Source organism: Musa acuminata, chromosome BXJ2-6 (genome assembly GCF_036884655.1).
Source record: "Musa acuminata AAA Group cultivar baxijiao chromosome BXJ2-6, Cavendish_Baxijiao_AAA, whole genome shotgun sequence".
Taxonomy (NCBI): domain Eukaryota; kingdom Viridiplantae; phylum Streptophyta; class Magnoliopsida; order Zingiberales; family Musaceae; genus Musa; species Musa acuminata.
In genome coordinates, this window is record NC_088343.1 from 34,150,165 (window position 1) to 34,157,966 (window position 7,802).

Genomic DNA, 7,802 nt, shown 5'->3' on the forward strand with positions numbered 1-7,802 from the left:
TAAAATCCATCAGAATTCTATTGGCTATTGCAGCACACTATGATTATGAGATCTGGCAGATGGATGTGAAAATCGCATTCCTCAACGGGAACCTCGAGGAGGAGGTGTATATGATGCAACCTGAGGGATTCGTGTCCAAGAACTGCCCAGATAAGGTGTGTAGGTTGCTTAGATCTATTTATGGACTAAAGCAAGCTTCCCGAAGTTGGAACATAAGATTTGATGAGGCAATCAGATCTTATGACTTCGTTAAGAACGAAGATGAGCCTTGTGTATACAGGAAGGTAAGTGGGAGCGCTATCACCTTTTTGGTGTTATATGTGGATGACATCCTCATCATTAGGAATGATGTAGGAATGCTATCCACAGTAAAGACTTGGTTATCTAGACACTTCTCCATAAAGGACTTAGGGGAAGCATCCTATATCTTGGGGATTAGAATCTATAGAGATAGATCCAAGAGGATGCTTGGCTTGTCCCAGTCCAGGTACATAGAAATCATTGTCAAAATGTTTGGCATTGAAAATTCTAAGAAAGGGCGAACATGGATATGATACCTTATGCCTTAGCAACATGGTATATCATGTATGCCATGCTATGTACTAGGCCTGATATAGCGCATGCTCTGAGTGTCACGAGCAGGTATCAGGCGGATCCAGGCTTGGAGCACTGGAAAGCAGTAAAGTGTATCCTTAAGTACTTGAGAAGGACTAAGGATTTTTTACTAGTATATGGAGGTAATAGCCTTAAGGTTGAAGGCTTCACTGACTCAAGTTTTCAGTCTGATGTCGATGATAGCAAGTCGAATTCAGGGTATGTGTACACCTTGAATGGAGGAGCAGTGTGCTAGAAGAGTTCCAAGCAAGATACCACTGCTAACTCGACCACAGAGGCGGAGTACATTGCTGCATTAGATGCAGCAAAGGAGGGAGTCTGGATGAAGAAGTTCATCATAGATTTGGGAGTCGTGCCGAGTAACGAGGAGCCGACTTCCTTATATTGCGACAACTACGGGGCGATTACTCAAATAAGGGAACCCGGGTCTCATCAGAAGTGTTCTGAGGAGGTTCCAACTTATCAGAGAGATCGTAACCCGAGGAGATGTAGTAGTGGAAAGAGTTCCATCCGAAGATAACATTGCAGATCCACTGACAAAGTCGTTGTCTCAGATTGTCTTTGAGCGTCACAGGGGTCTGATGGGGATCAGACACATAGGTGATTGGCTTTAGGTCAAGTGGGAGATTGCTAGTCATAAGTGCCCAGCAAGCCAATCACGTGAGTGATGGCACGTGTGACTTGATACAGAATCTTTTTGCTTATTATATTTTTGGCGTATATCACTTTATAACTATTGCATAAATGCATATGTATTGTGATGTCCTTGGATTTGTGCAATGGGAATCGGATCGTGATGAGATCACGATAATGAGATCGATTCACCTTTAAACACATATCCTAAATAATCCCGGTCATAGGTTACTCGAGAGGGACATCGTGATAACCGGATAGACTGGTGTGCTGTATACCCGTCCATATGATGGATGCAGCTGGTCTCATAGCTGCTCGTGTAGGGACACTAGGGATATAGTACAGGTGCTCATTGGAGAATGAGTTCACTGATTGATCCGCTTACGGAATGCTGGATGGTTGATGATGCCTTATTGTCAGACAACGATTCTGTAGTCCTAGTGGTGTATCTGGTTCTTAGACTTGAGACACCAAGGATGTCCTGTATGAGTGCTCCACTCTTTGATACCAGACTTATAGGTTTGGCTGTTCCCAGATCTAGTACAGCTGGTCATTGGGAGTGGTAGTCGACCTTACGAGGGCTATTGAGTGTCGATAGAGGATCATCCACTCTCGGTATCATGAGAGGAATATCCCATGTGTTCTTGCTCAGACAAATCCCTGGCCAGGGTCATTCGGGTTGAGAGAGAAAGAGTTCTCCGGGAGAATCCGATTAGAGCGAGACTCAAGTAGAAACCGTATGGGTCTGACAGCACCATGCTCGATATACGGTCTCTGGGATATTAGATGGATGAGGGACTATAGGTACATGGTAACTGAGGACAGACAGGTCCAATGGATTGGATTCCCCTGTATCGTCTGGGGACTACGGCGTAGTGGCCTAGTACTTCCGTAGTCGATGAGTCGAGTGAATTATTACAGAGATAATAATTCACTTAGTTAGAAGGAGTTCTGACAGGTATGACTCACGACCAGCTCGATATTGGGCCTAGAGGGTCACACACATATGGTAGGCATTGCGATGAGTAGAGGTTCGGATATGAGATATCCGACGGAGCCCTTGTCTTATTGGATGCAGATCCAATACCCACTAGGGAAAGGACCCATTAGGGTTTTGACACGGGATCTCTATAAATAGGAGGGATTCACAGCCTCATAGGCTAGAGTCTTTGCTTGCCCTTCCTATTCTCCTCTCCCTCTCCACCTCAGAGTAGGCCTGGAGTTTTGAGGAGCGTCGTCGCAACCCTGCTGTGTGGATCACCGCTAGAGAGGAGGACGCTTGACCTCCTTCACCCTCTCCTGAGGATCTGCAAGGAAACAGGGATATACAATCTCCCTAGGTAACACAATCTCTATACGCAGTTTTGTGTTTTGCGGATTTTGCGCACCAATCTTCGCACGACGATGAACATCTTTTTGGGAATCGGGGATTTTTGTTTTTCTTGTTCTTCCGCTGCGCATATGATGTCGCCCCCCATGATTTCCCAACAGGCCCATGATCTAGAAGTTATAGGGTAGTTCCTACACCTAACTTAATCATGGGTGACATGGTGGAGTGAGGTAGTTACCACTAGATCCTATAAATAGGAACATAGTTCATGAAGCAAGATAGAGTGTATGCACTTGGGAATATCTGGTAGGTGTTCTATATCTTTCCTCTTGTTTAAGTACTACATTTGTTTTCTTGATTGAAATGATTCTTTTTAATTACATTATAGTATTCTATTTTTATCATTTCCTTGCTCCTTTATCCATAATATTTGTAGTATCAGAGCTAAGTTTCAATCTCAACTAGGCATTATGACTTTCAATATCAATTCCATGTCTCAACTCCTTATTCTCATCTTCTTGGGCAAATGCTATGAATTTTGAAATATCAAGATGAAGACTCTATTCAAGTTTTAAGATGTTTGAGACTTAATAGAGAATGGATATGTAGATCCAGATGAAGAAATCAAGCAAAGGGAGAATGAAAGAAGGACTCAAAGACATTATTCTTCATTCAACAAGCTATACATGAGACAATTTTGTCAAGAATTACAATAGTGACAACCTCAAAACAAGCTTGGTTGATACTTCAAAATGAATTTCAAGATTTATCAAGGGTGATTATGGTAAAACTTCAAACCTTTCGTCGTAAGTTTAGAATTTTGTTCATGAAAAGTAATGAATTGATGCAAGATTTTCTTTCTCGATTGATTGAAATTTTAGTCAGATGAAATCTTATGGTGAACATCTTCATTATCATATAATTATTACAAAAGTTTTGAGAAGTTTAACTCCGAAATTTGATCATATTATTGCTACAATTGAGGAATCAAAAGATGTATCTACATTTTCATTTGATGAACTAATGGGTTCTTTGCAAGCACATGAAGTAAGGTTGAAAAAAAGTGAAGAAAAAATATTTCAGGTTAAGAAAGAGTTCTACTTCAAAAGAAGATAAAAAATCAGTAGGAAGAGGATGTAATAGAAGAGGATTTCGTGATAGAGGAAATTGAAGAAGAAGATGAAGAGGACACTTTGATGGGTATGATGAACAAAAACAAATAAAATTATGATCAGAAAAACTACAAGAGTAGAATTCAATATCATTATTATAAAAAGTTTGGTCAAATGATGGTAAATTATTGTAAAAGAGAAAAACAAGAAGCTATGTGAAGGAAAATGAAGAAAATAGTAAGTTGTTTATGACCCATTTACAAGTTAATAATATCTTAAATGATATTTGATTTTTGTATAGTAGATTTTCTAATCATATGTTAGGCATAAGATCGATGTTTAGAGATATTGATGAAACTCATAAGTTGAAAGTTAGACTTGGAGACAACAAGCAAATCCAAGTGAAAGAGAAACGAACAATTAAGATGAAGATAAATCAAGGGAAGGTAAAATACCTTGATAATATTTTCTTTGTTCATACTTTATCACATAACTTGTTGAGTGTGGGACAATTGATAGATGATGGATATTCAGTTGTATTTGATGATAGTTCATGCACTATTAAAGATGAAAAATCTGATTTGATTACGGTAAATGTTTGCATGATGCAAAACAAGATGTTTCAATTTGATGTTTCAAATATTAAAAAGTATGTTTTTGTTGTAACTCAAAAGAATGAGTCTAATTTATCACATTTAAAATATGGACACCTTAACATTAAGGGTTTAACGTTGTTAAGTAAAAAAAAAATTTTCGGATTGCTTAAAATTAATACACTTAATATATGTGAAGGATGCATTTATGATAAAAAAAAGTAAAAAATTATTTTCTATTGGAAAAGCATGAAGAGCATCTAATTGTCTTGAATTAATTCATGCTGACTTATATGGACCTATGAATACAAAATCATTTTGTGGAAGTCAATATTTTCTATTGTTTATTGATGATTATAGCCGCATGAGTTGAGTATATTTTTTAAAATTAAAATCTAAAATATTTGATAATTTTTAAAAATTTAAGGTACTTATAGAAAGGCAAAGTGGTAGATGTATAAAGGCACTTTGAATAGATAGTATTCATAGAGAAGAAAATGGTGGTGAATTTTTATATAATTAGTTTAATTCTTTTTGTGAAGAAAATAATATTCACAGAGAATTGATAACACCAAATACATCGAAGCAAAATGGTGTAGTTGAATATAAGAATCGAACTATTATTGAAATGATAAGAAGTTTGCTTAAAGGAAAACACATTCCAAATCGTTTTACGGCAGAAGTAGTTGCAACAATAGTATATTTAATGAATATTTCACCAACAAAGGCTGTTATAAATCAAACTCCTTTTGAGGCTTGGTATGATATAGTAAGTCATTTAAAAATTTTTTGTTGTATTTCTTATGCTTTGGTGAATTCACAAAACCATCACAAGTTTAATGAAAAATCTGAAAAATGCATGGTTATTTCTTACAATCCAAAGTATATCGATTATATAATCCTGTTAGTAGTAAAGTTATTATTAATAGAAATGTTGTGTTTGATGAAAGGACAAGTTGAAATTGGGAGACCAATAAAAGTGGAACACAAATTCAGATTCTAGTAGAATTAGAAACTCCACAGAATCAAATGACAAATCCTACTCCAACAAATTCATTGTCAACCTCACCTAGTAGCAGTTTAAATTCTGATTGCTTATATAAAACCCCTCCAAGAAAATTCAGATCACTAATAGAAATTATGACTTAATATTTGCTTTATTTATTTCAGATCCTATAACTTTTTAGGAAGCAGCTAAAAAAGAGAAATAACAAAAAGCAATGAAGGAGGAAATCAAGTCAATTGAGAAGAATGAAACTTGGGATCTAATGGATCTACTAAAAAAAAAGAAAACTATTGAATTAAAATAGGTGTTCAAAACAAAGTTTAATGCAGATGAAAGTATCCAAAAGCATAAGGCTCGACTTGTAGCAAAAGGATATTCACAGCAACAAGGTATTGATTTTGATGATATCTTTTCTCTAGTTGCTAGATTCGAAACCATGAAAACTTTCTTAGTTTTAACTACTCACTTGAGTTAGCATGTTTATTAATTTGATGTGAAATATGTGTTTTTAAATGAAAAGTTATATGAAGAGGTTTTGTTTACTCAACCTAAAGGTTTTTTAGTTAAAGTACATGAAGAAAAGGTATATAAGCTAAAGAAATTTTTTTATGGGCTTAAACAAGCTCCAAGGGCATTATACATTAAAATTGATTATTATTTTCATCAAAATAGATTTAAGAGGAGCAATAATGAACATATTCTTTATCTAAAGGTGAACATAATATTCTAATGGTTTGCCTCTATTGATGATATTATATAGATGGGTTCATTTAACTCTTTTGTAGCAGAATTTAAAAATTACATTATAAATAAGTTTGAAATGTCGTCTACTACACTATTTTTTTTGGTTGGAAGTGAAGCAAGGATAAGATGAAATTTTTATTTCATAAAAACAGTATGCAATGGATCTACTCAAAAAATCTAATATGATTAATTGCAAAGTTGCAGTAACACCCATGAATGTAAATGAGAAATTGAAACATGAAGATGATGCATGTTTGACAAATGTAAGATACTATAGAAATTTGGTTGGAGGTTTGATTTATCTAACTCATACTCGACCAGATATTACCTTCTCTGTTGGTATAATATCTAGGTTTATGTATAGTCTAAGTAAACCTCATCTCGGAGCTGTTAAAAAAATTTTACGTTATATTGTTGGAACTATAATTATGATATTTGGTATTCTCATAATTTTAAACATAAATTATTTGGTTTCACTAATAGTGATTAGGCTAGAGCTTTAGATGATAGAAATAGTACTTCAGGTAATATTTTTAGTCTCGGATCAAGAGCTATACCTTAGAGTTCAAAAAAGCAAGCAACAATTACGTTATCAATATCGGAAGCTGAATATGTAGCCGTAACATCAATAGCTTATCAAGTAATATGGCTTAGAAGACTTCTAGAATATCATCATCAAGAACAAAAAAGAAGCAACAAAAATATTTTGTGACAACAAATCCACAATTACAATGACGAAGAATCCAACATTTCATGGAAGAACAAAGTATATAGAGATACGCTATCATTTCATCTGGGATCTTGTAGCAAACAGAGCCATAGCAATAAAGTATTATGGAACAGATGAACAAGTTATAGATATCCTCACCAAGTTACTTCTAGTTTGAAAGTATGTTTATTTCATATCGTAAATCGGTGTATGTAACTATGAATCAAGGGAGAATGTTGAGAATTGATTCTTAGTAGTTATCTAGGTAGTTACCATATTTTAGGTAGTTATAAGCATATTCTAAGTAGTGACCTATGATCTAGAAGTTATAAGAGTAGTTCCTACACCTAATTCAATCATGGGTGATATGATGAAGTGAGGCAATTACCACTAGGTCCTATAAATAGGACCATAGTTTATGAAGCAAGATAAAGTGTGTGCACTTGGGAATATCTTATAAGTGTTCTGTCTTTCCTCTTGTTTAAATACTACATTGGTTTTCTTGATCAAAAGGATTCTTTTTAATTACATTTGTTTTTATCATTTTCTTACTTCTCCATCCTCAGCAATGGCAACCCGCCAAACAAATATTAGTAGCATGTCATGGTTCCACAAAATGTTGCTACTGAAGGTAGTAGCATGTCATGATTTTACTATGTTACAATGTTTGCAAGCAGGCGAGGAGTATAGAAGAATAAATTTAGAGATCGAACTAGATAAATAAGATAGGAAAATAGATAACAAGACAGACGGATTGTTCAAGCATCATTTAGTCAAAATTAGATAATATCATTTTGCAAACAAAATGTGTTAACAAACAAATCTAGATACAAAACAGATCTGATATACTTTTATGGTCTAAGGTATTTTATTTCAAAACATGAATCTAATATTAATCATGAACATAAAAGTTATAATCATACTTTTGTTATGCGAAAAAAATTAATATCATAATCAAAATCAAATAATGATAGATTAAGATTAAGATTAGATATCTTTTGATGTAATTTAGAAAACCTTTATCTATCTTATCTACAATTGTATCATTATTGAATCTGAA